The 17604-nt window shown below is 41.8% G+C and overlaps 2 long non-coding RNA genes across 4 annotated transcripts in view; both read right to left on the reverse strand.

Moving 5' to 3' along the window:
* The window catches only part of LOC134484858 (uncharacterized), a 229204-nt gene that overhangs the window by 136763 nt on the left and 74837 nt on the right, over nt 1-17604 (reverse strand). The gene's annotated exons all lie outside the window — the stretch shown is intronic.
* The window catches only part of LOC120099033 (uncharacterized), a 39252-nt gene that overhangs the window by 19283 nt on the left and 2365 nt on the right, over nt 1-17604 (reverse strand). The window contains exon 3 of one of the 2 annotated variants that reach the window (XR_015644951.1): nt 2512-3579. The exons of the other annotated variant lie outside the window; for it this stretch is intronic. This is a non-coding gene — a long non-coding RNA (uncharacterized LOC120099033). Of the gene's footprint in view, nt 1-2511; nt 3580-17604 lie in introns of those variants that run through there. 2 annotated transcript variants of the gene reach the window in all.

Genomic DNA, 17604 nt, shown 5'->3' on the forward strand with positions numbered 1-17604 from the left:
TAACTAAGGTCTCAGCAACCAAGTAAGACCTCAGTAACTAAGTAAAACTGCCCCTGGAATCTCAGCAACCAAGTAACTAAGTACCATCTCAAACTCGGTAACTAAGATCTCGGTAACTAAGATTTCAATAACTAAGTAAGATCTCAGGACCTAAGTAAGATTTCAGTAATGAAGATCTTAGTAATTAAGGAAGATCTCAGTAACACCTCACAGCAACGTCTGTTAGAAAAGCTGGATCGAGTTCAACTGAGAAAAGAGAATCCTTGTGTTGTAGAATGGAGACAGAATGGAGAACTTACATTTTCATCATGGTAGTGGCAACTCAGAGCTTGTTACAATCAATGAGATTTTTGTGACAAAACTGATAGAATTCTGGAAACAGAGAGTTCTGTCCTTAAGCTGATGAAGTGTCTGCAGGACAACGCTCAACACACATCTGCTCTACATCACAGTCCTGAGAGCTGTCTCCTCAGGTCAACAAGGAGGACAAGGATGTTCACTGGGGACACTGAAGAGGATACTGCAATTTGACATAGTAAAATTAATAAAACAATGTTAAATACGAAGAATAAGTATTAAATACCCATCGTGTCATTGTTCAAATATTGTTTTATATAAACAAGATGAAAAATATCTTCATTAAAAGTATTTAAATAAACACATTTAACAGGCTTGTTGATGGTAACAAGTGAGCAAAGATGAGAGTTTTGGAAGATATTTATGGTGGCTTCAGAAACATAACAACAAAATCTCCAGAAAACTATAAGATTTCTCCTAATTTTTTTTAATTAAATAGCGATGAATTAGAAGACTTTATGTAAAATTGAAGTAGAAGTTTCTGGTTGTGTCACGTGGTGTGTTGATGAGACAAGGCCCCTGGGAGGGAGTATAAATAAACACAAAGGACAGTGTCAGGGCCTAGTGCTTGTAATGCTTCAGTAGTCTCAAATCTTCACTTAGTCGAGAGAGGCATGGCAGAGAAGTTCTAGGGTCCTACTCACTCCTGCTGACTCATGCCAATTTGAGGAGGAGTCCTGGCTGTTTCTGCTGGAATATGTCATGCTGATTCATGTTTGGTATCCTGACACTATTGAATTGAACTGCTGGTATCCTGACAAAGGAGATTGGAATCACTCCCAAAGAACTACTTCTAAACAGATACACATCCCCTTGTCCTATTTACTATCTTTTCTCCCCTACCTTTGGATGGTGGGCTAGAAGAGGAGTCAAAGCATTTGAGAACCCTTATTAAACATAAAATAGTAAGAGTCTTCCCTAAAATGGTCTAATTTTATGCTACTTCATTCAATAAAAATCCAAAGCAGTATATATTCTGTTATTCGTTTACTCTTTTGTTGTGTTGTTGTACTGTTGTGCTATTGTGTTGTTGTGTTATTGTGTTGCTGTGTTATTGTGTTATTATGTTGTACTATTGTGTTATTATGTTGTTGTGTTATCACATTGTACTGTTGTGTTATTATATTGTTGTGTCGTGATGTTGTGCTTTTATGTTATTGCCTTATTATGTTGTGTTGCTGTCTTGTTGTGTTGTGCTGCTGTGTTACTGTGTTGTTGTGTTATTATGTTATACTGTTGTTATTATATTATTGTGTTGTGGTGTTGTGTTATTGTGTTGTTGTGTTGTATTGTTGTGCTGTTGTGTTATTATGTTCTTATGTTGTGTTGTTACGTTTTAGTTCCTAACATTTTGGATCTCACTATGTGGTTCACATAGTCCTGGGATTCACTCTGTAGCTGAGGTTGGGTTTGAAATCTTACTACCTTTACTTCCAAGGGCTGGAGTTTCAGGGGTGAGACATTGCACCTGGGCATCTTGTCCAAATCTATGTCATATTTTATAAAGCATGGGAAGGGAGCAGTGTTCCAACACCACTGTACCTCTTACTCTTTATGTGCATTTTTATCTCTTTCTATGAGCTCTCCCTTTATAGTAAGCTTCAGGGAATATTTTATGATATAGTTCTTGTGTGCATTTTGTTATTTATTTCTCCAGTTCTTTAAGTGATATTATATATTTTGCTTTCTTTTCAGATGTGATTCAAAGAGCATAGCATATTGTTGCAACAAAATGATATAAATCTGGCAAACAATGAAATTGAACCACACGCAAGAAGATGTCCTAATAATTCTTTTTGATTTAAGCCAAAAATGTCACAAAATTAATTTCACTCTACTTGAAACAATTACTTGTTTTATTGATTTGCAGAAAAAAATGACAATAGTAAAAATTGCACCAGAGTCCAACTTGTCTATGCCTAACTTGCAATGGATTCCAAATATTTTTATAAAATTAAATTTCTAAAACTAATCTTGATGGAAATAATGGCCAAAACAATAGCTATTAATAAATCAGAAAAGGTAAATTTTATGTGTATAGCAAGCTATCAAATCATCAGTATGGTATAAATTATCAATATAATATGAAATGCCCATTGAAAACACTTCAGTGAAAGTTTATAGTAGAATGTATAAAGCTAAAAAGACAATATATGATTGAGATTTTCTATAAGTCATTCAACTACACAGCAAAGGAATTTGAGCAAGGAAGCAAGGAAGCAAGCCTAGGAATGGCTCACCAAGAAGACTTCTAGGAAACAAGAGGAAGCTCTTTTGACAATGGCAGAGTAAGGCGCTTGTCTATGGGTTTGGCAGAAGTCATTTTCTTGTTCTGTTCCTTTAGTAGAACAATAGCATTTAGTATTTCCCTTGATCCATGTCCTATCTGGTCTCGTGCTCTTGACTATCCACGCAGTGTCAGGCATGGGTTCCGTCTCACGGAGTGTGCTTTAATCCAGTCGGATAGTGGTTGTTTACCACCACAACTTTGTGCCACCATTGCACCCACATGTCTAGCAGGCAGGCTACCATCACTGTAGATTGTTGCTGGGTTGGTGTTTAGCTTTCTTCCTTTGGTAGTATCCAGAGTAACTTCCAGTACCATGAACATGTGTCAGCAAGGCTCTAGTTAGAATCCAGCTTGATTTCTCTGTGTTCGATGAGATGTGCAGAGGTTGTCTTCAGAAATAAGACCTTACCATCAGTTTGTGTGGAGCAACCAAGAGCCTTGGCAACAGTCTGAGCTGTTTGCAGGTCTCCATAGGGGATCCCTTTGACCAACAATACAGATAAATGTAACTCATTCCCGGCACTTGATGACAAAACAACAAAAAGAAAAGTCTAGAAATGTCATACTGCCTCCCCCGTTATTTGATGACTACATTTACATTTCTTTCCCATTCGTGTGTAGTATTGCTAAAACCTGCACCCTGCAGAAATTTTTTTTACCTAAAACTGCAATGCAAGCATTTCTCTGACTGAACTGTGATGTTGGCTCAGTCTTATGATTCCCCTCCCTCCTCAATTGCAGCTTCCTCATAAAAGACCCGCTGCCTCTCACTAGGAACCAAGCTGAAGAGAAACATCTGACCCTCCTCTGCAGTAGAGAAAGACATCACATGTGGGCTCAAATGAGGGCAATGAAAATTCATTTTTATGATTACATATGCACATGCAGCAGAGAAGAATCAAGAGAAGAATGCAGTCTGTCCCGAAGAAGGTCTGAAAAGAACAGGCATGGAACAGTTGATTAATGAGCTTGTCAATGGCTACTGGCCATGCCTAGCTTAGCAAATGTGACTGAAGGTCCTCTGGGACCTGGGTACTGGTCATTACTGCCAAATGGACAGCAGCCTCCTGGGTTAATTTAGTGCTACATGAGCACTGGATCCCTGCTGCTTTGTTCATTGGCTGCTCAGAGTAAAGATGGGTTTAACGTTTAACCCAACAGCAGATGCAAGTGGCCTTTGCACGCATGTAAGAAAGGCTGTATCATGGGCACACAGGCATGAATAGACCAAAAGCCACACAATTTTGCAGAAAGCTGCAAGGTGAGACGCTAATACCTTCATGGTCACACAGCTGATCAGTGGGAGACTCGGAGCAGAGAACAGGCTGTACTTGCTTATCCACCAACTCTGAGCATCTGAATCCTGGACAGTGAAAACGTTCCCACACCAACTATGGACTATTTTGGGGAGGGGTTGTAAAAGTTATATACATGCACATACTATACACACACACACACACACACACACACACACACACACACATACCACACACCACACACGGGATAGGGAAGGGAAGAGAGAGAGAGAGAGAGAGAGAGAGAGAGAGAGAGAGAGAGAGAGAGAGAGAGAGATATGCTGGCACTGGGTATTCTGGGTCTCATAGGGAAGAAGCTTCAGCACCTCAGAAGTTCAGAGTATTTGCTACATGCATTTCAACAAGGAGATGAGCTTATCGCAAACAGATAAACAAGGAGCCAGGTTCAGTTAATCTCTATAGGAGCAGTTTCTCCCAGGAATAAATATCTGGGGATAGAAAACTATGGTGGACATTTCCTGAACACTGTCAATGCTCACACACGGACCAGAGAAAGGCATTGCCATCCCCCTGAGCATCACTGATGGAACACTTTGTCAGAACCCTGACACTGCAGGGACATGACATGGCACCGCCCTTGTCAATAAAGCATACTCCCTGAAGACATCCCTCACTCAGGGCTTGCTCTGCCACCACAACCTATTTTAAACGCACAGATGCCACAGTGGTTAATAGAACACAGGATCCTCTAGAACTGTTAGTGCATTTGCATAGTTTAGTTCTTCAATTAGTATTTATTTAAAGTACAAGCATTTCACCAGTATCCCTGTAGGCTAATATTACAAAAAGTATTTTACTAAACAAGTTAGCAGCCATTACCCCAATACTCACCCATTTCTTACTCTCCACTTGCAAAAGTAAAAGAACGTTTTGGTGGAAATACGAGAACATTTGAGAATTCCTTTCTTTCCCCAATCTAAGATAATTGGGGCATTTTGTGGCTTCCACTCAATAGCCCATCTGTGTGGTGACAGTGAACACGTACAAGTCTCCCTGAAAGGCGGCAATTGCGGTATTGACTGTGCCGGTAAGTGCCGGTATTGTACCTGTGAATCGCCATGTAAATGAGCACAGGGTATGTGGGAGAGAAATCATTTCATTAGGAAGCAAAGCTGGAAGTCTAAGCCACTCGAATCCTTGCTAGCATCACAAACTAACTTTTAATGCATCTTTAAAACAGAACAAACAAAGGAACAAAGTCACTTTGCTTTAATTGTCTGCATCTAGAATAGAATTTTTTCCATTGTTGACAAAGGACTCCAAGAGTCCAGGTAGAATAACATCTTTCTTTGCAAACAAGACATGTCAGGAAAGCCTTAGCTCACAAAGTCCGATGTTGATGAATGGTGTGTGGTTGTTGGATGCTCCCCAGCCAGTGAAACAGAAGCCATCAGTCTCCGTATACTGATGATCTGACTGGGTCAAATTAATTTTAGATGTATCCATGATCACTTAAAAACGAAGTAATTTTATAGAGGCCATCCTTTCTCACCCTGGCCAACTATGTCTGCAAACTATGTCTGTAAAAGTCACGTGCAAAGTTTCTTGGGTACCTGAAAGCAACGTGATCAGATTTGCCTCAGCCTCAACTCTAGACAGAACTGTGCAGGCACGCTCAGCTGGGGGCCGGGAGAGAATGTCTGAACAGAAGAGGAGAGTCAAGCAGACCATCCCTGGTCACAACAGCCTTCTCTCATCCCACTGAAACAGAGCTGGATGCTTTGGATTTTGGAGAAGTTTGCAGGCTTTCAAAAACTTAAGGACCTGGTGTCACCACATGCTCCTGCCACTGGAGACTTGTCAATAGCTGGCCGAAAGACCAAGGGGCCAAATACAGCTGTAGAGGGCTAGGTTGCCCCATTTTACTGTTTGTTTCTTCAAATTACACACCAGACAGGAGACCTCAGTCCTCAGACTCTGATTGTCACTCCAGTGTATCTAAGTTTAACAATAGACAGCAGCATAAGGACAATAGAAATTTTTCCTTTTTTTTTCTTCTTTCCTTCCTTTCTTCCTTCCCCAAGATAGTTTTTTTTTTTCTATGTAGCTCTGGATGTCTTGGAACTCACTCTGTAGATAAGGTTGTCCTCAAACTAAGATCCATTTGTCTGTGCCTCCTGAGTGCTGGGATTGAAGGCATAAGCCACCAACCCCTACTAGAGTAGCAGTATTTTAAAGCAACAGGCATTTACTCTCTTGCAGCTTGCATTGCCTTTGACAGTGATTGTCCCTTCTGAAGGCTCTTACAGAATCAAAGGAGAGGCTGATGTAGATGATTCAGGCTACACGGGGGGGGGGGGGGGTAGGAGAGATGGAGAATGGGGGCCTTGGACTTTGAAGAAGGGGCACTCAGAGGCAGGATATTGTTATTCACTGCATACATGGGAGCTGTTTGGAGGAGACTGGAGACAGCAGGATCTGCATTGGTGAAGGAGTGGAGGGCTGTGACTTTAAAAATATGGCTAAATCCTTTGTCCAGTAGCCCAGCAGTCCCCCCCCCCCATACCCCCTAGAGGAAGCACCCGGGAGGAAGTAACCAGCAAAGCAGATATGTGTTCTGCAGAACCATGGTACATCAGAGCTTAAGTGAATTCAAAGGACTGAGTTTCTCTTGAAGCTTATCACTTAGCAACGAACCCCTCAGCTTTGAAGAACCTGGGTCTGCAATGAGCAGGCAAGACTTGATTCTGTTGTGCTCCTCTAAGATCATCTTGAACCAAAATACTTGCTTATTTTCCCTTGAAAGATGCTTACAATGGCACTCAAATATAACCAACATTTGCCTATGTGGTCTTGCATCCCACTCACAACGAAGAAAGCATTCCTGGTGCTCTAAACTTAGCCAGGTACCTGGAGCTAGTAAGGTCACGGGTCTAAGAAAATCTACTTACGGCTGCTTATGGCCACTTTGTTAGGTCAGCACAATGTCTCACTACATTCTAAATATTATCTTTATAACTACAGATAAGTGTAGACACCATCCCTCAAAACAGAAGCCTCTTTTTACAGCAAATGGAGACCATCACAAAACCATAACTGGAGAGGTCAATGGATCTTTGGGAATCCAGACCCAATAGATAAGTCTACATTATAACTCCTACATCTATGGCTCAGGTAACATTGCAGAAAAGGGAAAGTAAACAAGGAGGAAGGGGGGGAGGGGGAGGGGAGGAGGGGGAGGAGGGGAGGAGGAAGATGAAGATGAAGAGGAGGAGGAGAAAGGTATCAACCTGACAGTTCTCCTTTGGTTAATGTGACTACAATTCTATGTCTTTGCAGAAATAATAAAGGGAATTTTTTGTTTGAAATACCAGGTATGATCCTTGACAAATACACAGCAGCTGAATGCTGAACCACCAGGACTATAGCTGTGGTTCATCAGTACCAGCAGCAAACTTAGAGACCACCTCTGACAGACACCAGTGTTTCCCAGTTAAAAAACGGTATCTTGACTACATTGCATGGTCGACAAGGGCCACATGAGAGCTGAGCACTCACTTCCCTCTCATGAGGTATTAGATGCTTTTCTGTTGCGGTGATAGAAAGCCTCAACAAGGAGAGGGAGAGAGAGAGAGAGAGAGAGAGAGAGAGAGAGAGAGAGAGAGAGAGAGAGAGAGAGAGAGAACAGAAAAACAGAAAATAGAGCCAGACTCTTCACCCTACCCCTAGTGACAGACTTCCTCAGTAGAGCTCTGTCTCCTAAAGTTTCCATAAGGTCCCAAGCTCACATACACACACACACACACAGAGAGAGAGAGAGAGAGACAGAGAGACAGAGAGAGAGACAGAGAGAGACAGAGAGAGACAGAGACAGAGACAGAGAGAGAGAGAGAGAGAGAGAGAGAGAGAGAGAGACAGACAGACAGACAGACCTTATGATACCTTATGCCAGCCCAAAGTTGGGTGAAGGGAGCTCATACTATGGACACAGTGTTCCCTAAAAGACTTATAATTTTATATCTGACACATTGGAGTCTATACATAGTCCCCTTCCTATCTCAGTATAAGCATTCTGGGTTTTGCCCCTTTCTGACAGAAGATGCAGTTTGAGGAGGAATGGGCTGACCCAGGAAGAAAGTGAAAAAAGGAAAGGGACTCTGGACTTAAAGGCTAAAACAGCCACACAGCTAATGGCTTTGGTGTATTTCCATCTCAAAGTCCTGGGGGATGTAAAGGAATGAGGAGACAGAGACAGTTGGCCGGAGGGGATTTGTTAGGCTGTAAAAGCTCAGCAAACCCCCTCCTTCTTGCTCTAACAAATAGGACAGTTGTCTCTGTCCACTTGGGCTGCTAAAACATTATTTGCCAAGAACAAGAGTGTGTTTCTGATCTTTACAGAAGCTGCAGAATCCAGGACTGAAGTGGTGACTCTTGTCCTGGTGAGGGGAAGGAAGACTGTGCCCTTCCATGAGAAAGGTCATCTATTTACTCGTTCCATAAGAGAAGTAACTGTCTATGAGGAAGGAGCCTTCATGACCCAGTCAAGTCTAAGAAACTCACCTCTCAAAAGTCTGCCATCACTAACAGCTTAAATGCAGTGGAGTCATATTCAAACCATAGCAGCCGTTCATCACTGGAGTACACACCAACAAGGCATGTCAGAATTCCAATACAATGAAAAGCCAGCTAGGCATTGGCTCCAGCAAAGAGAGCTGAATTCATTGCACACGTAGATGTACTGAAATTGCTCCTTGGGGAGGCTCTGCCACTGCCTTGCATACATCCTGGAAATTGATGAGCATTATACTTCACTCACTTGGATGTCTGCAAGCATAATTAATTAGCAGGGATTTAAGCCACTGGGATGAAGCTCACTTTTCATTACTCACATTCTTAAAAGGCTTCGAGGAGATTTAATGATTCTTAGAGTTTTAAGGTGACTATCTCATATATTATGTCCCATTCATGGGGTGGGGGCTGGCTTCATTTGTTTGATCTTCTATTCACAGCAAATTTTGCAATGTGTTCAAATCCTATGATGAAATTGAAAGTCAACATTCTCTTCTAATTTCAGAAAATTTCCACGCTATAATTGCCATCTCACGGTTAAGGCTCACTCTTTATCGGTCTCTCTGTGCAGTTATAGATGATAAGAGTTAATATTAGAAATTGTGTGATATTGAGCTGTCCATTTTAAAACTTGTGCTGGGAACTCAATGAGATGTTAAATGAAAAGTAATTTATGTATACTCTGTACCGCTCCGTGAGGTGTCCCCCTCCAGCTCTTGCATTTTTGCTTCCTACCACATTTTTCACTGTCTAAGCCCCTGGTCCTGATGGTGAACCTAGTCTTCAGTTCTGTGGATGGACCCTTTTATTAGCCATGCTCAATTTTCCAAATCCATTTTGCCATAGTGCCAGTTTGAGCAGGAAAACAAGACTCAATTGACACTAAGACCTGGTGTTTGATTCTTGGAGAAAGAGAATATGCCCATACCCCCTCTGCATGTGTGAGTATGTGTGTACATGTATGTATACATGGGTGAGAATGGCTCATACTATGGACAGACTTTCCCCTAAAAGAGTTGGAGTCTATACATAGTCCCCTTCCTTTCTCAGTATAAGAGTTCTGGGTTTTGCACATTTCTGACAGCAGGTACAGTCAGAAACAGACATGGCAGATGGGTAACACAGACAATGGAGGCTCTTTTAAATGTGAGCAAATAACAACTGACATCTTAACAACCATCAAAACAGAAGTCACACAATCAACACCTCCAATAACTATGGGGAGTGTGAGAAGGGTCGTAAGTAAAACCCTGCACCAACTGGAGATATCTTGCAGGAATAAAACTTAAATTACATCTTCTATACAATAAAACTATGGAATGCTTACAACAGCAAACTGAAAGGTATTCTTACCATATAGGTCTGACAGAGAAGTTATCCCACACACATGGTTTGACATTCAAGGGAAAATAAGAGCCAAGAGAATGGAGTATATGCATAAATCCAAATGAAATTAGCATTGCATAAATTAAAATGTATGTTAAGATTAAAGCAAACAAGTTAAACCTACAATAATCGTAAATAATATAAAAAAGATTAATCTAAGTTCACGTATTACAAAGATCTTTTTTACAAAAAAGGTTGAAAGTATTGGACTATTTTAAAGATAATATAATTTCTAGGAAAAATAATAAAATTGGACATTCATAGAACTTGGAAATGAGTGTTTTAGTTTGTGTCTGCTATGAACAGACACCATGACCAAGGCAACTCTGATAAGCACAACATATAATTGGGGCTGGCTCACAGGTTCAGAAGTTCAGACCATTATCATCAAGGCACAAACATGGCAGGATCCAGGCAGGCATGGTGCAGTAGGAGCTAATTTCTTCCTCTGATGGCTGCAAGCAGAATACTGGTTTCCAATCAACTAGGATGAGGGTCTTAGAGCCCATACCCACAGTGACACAGCCACTCCAACAGTGCCACACCTTCGCCGTTCCCTGTGCCAAGCATATACAAACCATCACAATGAGGGAAGATAAAAATTTTAATTATTAATATTAAAGAAGCTCTGAGAGAAAAAAACTACAGGAAGTTGGATACCCTGCCACAAAGTGGGATGTAACATCTAAAAGCAAGTGTGCCAGCAACTTCTGTCTCAGCATAGTGCTCCTGTGATAAGCAGGGATGATATCAGATAAAACACAATAAGCAATATGCGTATCAGATAATGGGCAGGTTGAGTCTGTCAGCTCTCGAGCCACTATGAAAGGCTGGGTTCACAGTAAATACTCACTGGTATAATGCCAAGTACTGAGAGAAAAATAGAAGTCATGGGTGTGGCTACGGTATTTGGTGGAGTTATACACTGCTGATATAGGCACTTGCCTCAGTCTCACAGATACCATCTACAAGGAAATAGTGTGACTGCAGATTGCCTCAGAGGCAGAGTGATATCCTCAAGTCTGCAAATCCCCAACCTCAATACTCACCAAAACAATAAAACCCCCTTAGTGAAATCGGTGACAAACATGTCAGGAGGGCAGCAATGTGAAACTTTAGTTTTGAACTAAGGAACAATATTGCCTGTTCCTCTCAGAAATGGATTAGTGCGTTAAGTCAGCATGGCAGGACGGAATTAACAATATAAAGGGAGGATAGATGATGAGGTCTAAGCAGAATGGCACAACTCTTAACTCCAGCAATCAGGAGGTGGAGGGAGGGATCTTAGCTCCAGGTGAGACAGCCTGGTCTACAGTGTATGTGGGCTCCATTACAAGTCAAGGATGAAAGGAGGGAGAAAGGGAGGGAGAGAGGGGAAAATAATTAAAATAATGTGTGTGATGGGAGATGATATGGTCTTTGAACCAGGATTTTCACATAGAAAAAAAAATCCATAAATAGTTTATTAGAACTTACAAAGTAATTTAGTAAAATTTAAGTTTGTTAGAGCAAAATGTATGAAAAACGAATCTATTTTATGGAACAACAAAAAATGTTATAAAAGAAACACAAAAAATGAAAACTGTGTTAACAAATAATAATGAAATAATTTTAAAAAATGCAATAACTTAATAGGGAAGTGTTTGAATGTCGTTAAGGCATATTACAAAAAAAAAAAACACCCAAAAATGAAAACCACCAGCTGATATACTCAATTTTTTAAAGATTCTTCTCAATTTTATTTACAGAATCAATTAAACCCAATTACTATCATAGACAAATTTTGAAAAACTTGACCAAAATATTCTAAATTTATATGGGCATTGCCATAGTTTTCAGGTTGATGTTTCTTCAAGACCCATATGTCAAAGACCTTGTCTGCAGAGTGGCGCTGGGGAAGGTTGGACTCCTTTAGGATCTGGGAGCCTGGAGGGGGTGCTTTAAGTCTTTGGCGGCATCTTCTTGAAGAGATGTTTAGAACACCAGACCTTTGCTTTTCTCCTCTTTGTCTTCTGTCACCATCGGAGCACTTGTCTCTGTGTACTTCTACAGACATGTGCAGTCTTGCCAGCACACCCCTTTACCAATCCTGTTTTCAAACTAAACTGTGAGCAAAATAAGCCTTTGTCCTCCACAAGTTCATGATCTCAAGCTTGCTAACCATTGTGGGAAGCTGACAAATACAAGAATCTGGAGACATTTGACTTTCTGAGTTAGTAAAGAAAAAGAGTCGTGGGGAAAACTTGCCTACAGTATCTGAGGCCTTACTACAAAGCTTCCATGACTGGACAAAGGGGTGCTGTTTCACTGATAGACTAATGAGATATAGGGAACAAAATTGAGCCAATATAAATCGGCGTCTATGAGTAGATCTTGACATAAGCTCAAAGTGACACTAAAACCCTGTGAGGAAATAGTGTCCTTTCAACAAAAGCTTTTAAGATAGTTAGTTATCCACATATAATCAATCACACACACGACACCCAACTCTACTTCATGTGTATACAGTTGTCTCGCCTAAGAAGCTAACCCATGTGGCCATGGCTCACAGAATGACCTCACAGACGGATTTACTTTTAGCAGTTTGGTTGTAGCATGTGTATGTCTATTTCAGTCCCCGTTCACTAGGTGGGGTGCTGTTTGTGGTCACAGGTACTGAATCACAATAGCTCGTGACACCTCATGGTACTTTTATGTGGAATTTCCACATAAAAGATTGTGAATAATAATTGAATGAGGAACCAACAACATGTCTTGTCACGACAACACATCAAAGCATTGGCTTTGACACAGAGACAGTGGTTCACAGTGCCTGTTTTAAAAACATCCTCCTTCAGGGCTTCCATATCTCGTGCGCATCACCTCACTGATGAGCACATGTCTGCCTCTGCATAATTAAGGCTTCAAGAAGCAATCCAAAAACACTCAACTTCCTCCCAGTATGGACAGAGAACACCATAATTAAGATATTTGTTGTCAAAGGAATTAGTAAGAAGTCCAAGTAATAATGGATTGCAGTAGTTCCTGAGATCATTAGTCCTTTTTTTCCTGCTGGAAGATAATATACGCTTTTTAAAAAATGGGATGTATGACATTTGGTACTAGCAACAAACGGGAAGGAGTTGTGGAGCATGAGTCGTTGTTACATGCTCTGTCAATTTCACCCTCCCTGGAAAGAAAGCATTTCCCATAACAGGCCAGGTTTGCATGACCTGGACTGGCTTGCTCATGCAAACAAAAAGTCCCAGGTTCTCAGAAAAAGCCATTCCAGCCACTATTCTGATCTGCCCACATCTCTGTCACCTGGCAACAGATAGCTTCTGTTTTCATTGGGTCACCTAAAGATATCTCTTACCCAGTGAGCAAAAGCAGGTATGCAAAAGCATAACACAGATTCTGGAGGTGTTCTCCAGGGATGAGGGTCATGCACACCCTTTTTTCATTTCTAAAGGTCTTGGGCACATATGAGTGAGATTGGAGCATCAAATGCTCCTGTTAGAAAAAGATATCACCCATTTCTCAGGCTACTGTGCACTGAGAAGGGAAGACTTCCAGACTCCTGGGGAACCAGAGCACTCTACAAGTTTCCCAAAAGGTTCGAGTTTTCTGAGTTCATCACAGGAAGATCACACATGCCCATCTCATACCAACTCTGCCCTTAACCATAAGAAATGTTCTTCAGCCTGTGGAGGGTCTAAACCCTCATGACTTCCCTTGGGAGCTCACTGCAGGCTGCTTACATCCAGCCCTTTCTTGATGGGTGACCTGGCAGAGCTGTCCAGCTGCTGAAGAGTCTCAGGTGTAAAGTTGGCATCAGCCAGGATCTGGATTTGACAGAACTACTCTAGCTCTGCCTAACCTTTTAATGTCACTCAGGGGACATATGCCATGGTGGATTTGACTGAGGAGAGGAAAGCATCAGGCAAGATCCCCATTGAATAGAGATGATCCCATGTCTGTCCTTGGACGTCAGATTCCTTTATAGTCACCTATTTCTGGATTCACCAACTAGGCCTGTCTGCAGCAGCAATAGAAGTCACAAATTCTCCTGTGGTTCTCATGCACTAAGTATGGTAGTGAATGATTCTGTCCTCTCTCTTACCAACACATTCAACCACCCTCTTCACATATGAACAAAAGAGATAAGGAAGGAGAACAAGTAAAACACTCAATAATGGAAACTTAACCAGAGAGAGAAAGGTTAAAAGAGAGAGGGAATGAAAAGAAGACAGAGGGACAGACAAAAGAAACCAGACGGTATCAATCAGGTCCCAGGTCACCTAAGTAGCTTGGAAATCCCAGTGTACCTTCAGCCACGTTTCACTGAGAGGAGAGCTGTCCCTGGTGAAGGTTCACAGGTTTATTCATGGTATTCAGGGAGGTCAGAGGAAAATAAAGTTGTAACACAATTGACAAAGAGCTTTGGAGTGTCACAGAAAACAGTCATATGCATTGCCTGGAGTTACAGATATCCACAAGCCTCATTCTACTTCTACTTCTTCTTCTTCTTCTTCTTCTTCTTCTTCTTCTTCTTCTTCTTCTTCTTCTTCTTCTTCTTCTTCTTCTTCTCCTCCTCCTCCTCCTCCTCCTCCTCCTCCTCCTTCTCCTCCTCCTCTTCCTCCTCCTCCTCCTCCTCCTCCTCCTCCTCCTCCTCCTTCTTCTTCTTCTTCTTCTTCTTCTTCTTCTTCTTCTTCTTCTTCTTCTTCTTCTTCTTCCTCTTCTTCTTCTTCTTTTTCTTTGTATTTATTTATTTTATGTACAGCATTCTGCCTGCATATGTAACTGCAGGCCAGAAGAGGGCATCAGATCTCATTACAGATAGTTGTGACCCACCATGTGGTTGCTGGGAATTGAACTCATGACCTCTGGAAGTCAGTGCTCTTAACCACTAAGCCATCTCTCCAGCCCCACAAGCCTCACTCTTAAGGAGATTTTTCTGAGTGAAATTATTCAAAGGGGTCTTGTCAGAGAATGCACCTTCTTCAGGATCTCAGAATGAGCTGAAGATCAGTGTATCAAGTGTCACAGGGTACACTTCCAAGAAAGTCCATTGAGCCTCAAACTCTGTGTGTGTGTGTGTGTGTGTGTGTGTGTGTGTGTGTGTGTGTGTCCTATGTGTATTGTATGTGTGCACTTGCAGAGGCCAGGAGAACATCTCTTTCTGCCTTATTTTCTTAAGACTGGTCTTCACATTGAATCTGAAACTCCTAGATAAGAAGTGTCTTAGTCGGGGTTCTCTAGAGTCACAGAACTTATGGGTAGTATATAGTAAGAGAATTGGTTTACAACTTACAGTCTGTAATCCAACCCTCTAAGAAAGACCAGAAGCAGCCGTGAATGGAAGTCCAAGGATCTAGCAGTGGCTCAGTCCTACAAGCCAGGCAGACAGGCAGGCGAAAAAGAGACTCTTCCTTCTTCCACTGTCCTTGAGTAAATCTCTAGCAGAAGGTGTGTCCCAGATTAAAGGTGTATACCACCATGCCTGGGTCTTGAACTTGCTTTGTCCCAGGTAACCTTGAACTCAGAAATCTCCTTGCCTTCAGCTCCTGGGATTCATAGCCACTTTGCCTCAAGATCTCCATACCAAGATCCAGGTCAGAAACTTGTATCTCCCAGCCTCAAGATCTGGATCACAGGTGAGCCTTCCAGTTCTGGATTGTAGTTCATTCCAGATGTAGTCAGGTTGACAACCAGGAATAGCCACTATAAGAAGTGAATTCCAACTTTCTTACTTCCAGCTGTGTGGGGGAGGAGGAAGTCTGAGATGCAAACTAGGTCTTCATGTCTGTGAACCAACATTCTTACCCACCAAACCATCTCTCCAGCTCTGGTGGCTTAAATGACAAATGGCCTCCAGAGGCTCCAGCACTTGAACACTTGGTCCTTCGTTGGTAATACTGTGGGGAGGTTTAGGAGGTGCGACCTTGACACCACTTTGTCTGTATAAAGACTCACACCACTTTTGGTTTGACTCTGTGCTTCATGCTTGTGTTTGAAGATGTGAGTTCTAACCTTCTGCCACAATGGACTCAACACTCTGGAACTGCAAACCCAAATAAACCATTCTGTCTCTCCATTGCCTCCGCCCTGCTGTGTTATCACTGCAAAGAAACACATCAGTTCATCCCCAATTTCTGATTGTGCTGTTCTAGGCACTCACTTGAAGCATACTGTATCTCCAGACCCCACTGGGCCTCTTTCCAGTGAAACACCAGCTCCCACACTTGTGGTTTATTGTTCCTGCCCAAACACTGCTCTTTCTAGAGCAAGGAGCCTCTAGGACCATCTAGTTTCTAAAGTTTAAGGAGAGCACTCTCCATCCGGGTTCCAGTCTAAGTGTACAAGATACTATCCCAGCCATGAAAACCCTTCACTACCATGTCACTCCGTAAGATGCCACTGGCCGGTAACCTTGACACTGTGAGTGGCGCCTAAATGCTGCAGTAACACTCAGCACAAGAGAGTTGCTCTAACAAAGCACCTACTTCATCCCTCGCTGAAAAAATAAAACCATTTTTAAGATCTAGTCACATTAAAGTCATATTGGGTGCTGCATGGAACCTGAAAGAAGAGTAGGCAGAGCTTCGATTTGCATCAATGCCCCAGGATTCTTAGGTTCCAAAGGCGTGCACTGTGTGAAAGTGTAATCAAGTAAGATGGGCAGATGGAAACAGCCACCAAGCCCATGCTGTGTAATTAAGTGGTAAATTGACTAAGTCAATCAATATTCTAGGAATGATCAGAGCCATTCATCCATAGCAGGGAGGGAAGCAGAGACACCATCTCTATCTGTGAAGGTTTCATGGAGAAAATAGCTCTATAGGCTAAGTAATCTGTATAAGGCTCCTGGCTAAAGCAGAGTTGTCTGGTACAGGAGCAGACTAAACATACAAAGGGCGGCTTGGATCACCCACCATACTCCAACCCTCATTAGGCAGAGAGCAAAGGTGGTGGCCTGAACCACAGTCACCAGTCACCAAGTGAGAAGGCGGCCTTATCTCTGGGGTGAAGCTCTCATACTTGCAGGAAACGAATCTTACATTTTATAACAATCTGTGAGCCTTCACAGCTCAGTGCTAGCCAACAAAATCTATTCCTTAATATCTAATTTAACTCATTAGATTAAATTAAAGATGTCTCCCCAGGGGGTTGATAATAAAAACAAGTTCATAACCACAGATGCAAGCCCTCTAGAAAAAGTTACCCAATGCTCTCAGCAAAGATGCAAACTTTCCTTCATCAGAAGATGCTATCAGGGAAATCAAAAGACCTAGAGAGTGTGGGAATGTTTAGAAATCATATAGTCAACATAAGTCTTATATCCCTGTTAATTCTACAGAACATTTAAATTTAGCAATTAAAAGACAAACAGTCAAGTTAAAACACAAGCAAAAGATTCAGACACATTTATCTGGAAAAGATTTATCAGCTGTATACACACACACACACACACACACACACACACACACACACAAACACAAGATGTGCAATTTCATTGGGCATCAAGGAACTACAGATCAGAGCTACACTTGACACTCATTTAGGATAGCTCTACAGTCATGGAAAATGTGTTACCCTCACAACCAAAAGTGGTAAGCAATTATAAGGCCTAAAGTTGAACATAAAATTGCTGTGTACCTTACAAAAACTGGAACATATTCGCAGGAAAGGTGGAGGGAGAGAGAAAGAGAGAGAAAGAGAGAGAGAGAGAGAGCACAGCACAGCAGTGACATTTACAACAGCCAA

Source organism: Rattus norvegicus, chromosome 1 (assembly GCF_021556685.1).
Source record: "Rattus norvegicus strain SHRSP/BbbUtx chromosome 1, alternate assembly SHRSP_T2T, whole genome shotgun sequence".
Taxonomy (NCBI): domain Eukaryota; kingdom Metazoa; phylum Chordata; class Mammalia; order Rodentia; family Muridae; genus Rattus; species Rattus norvegicus.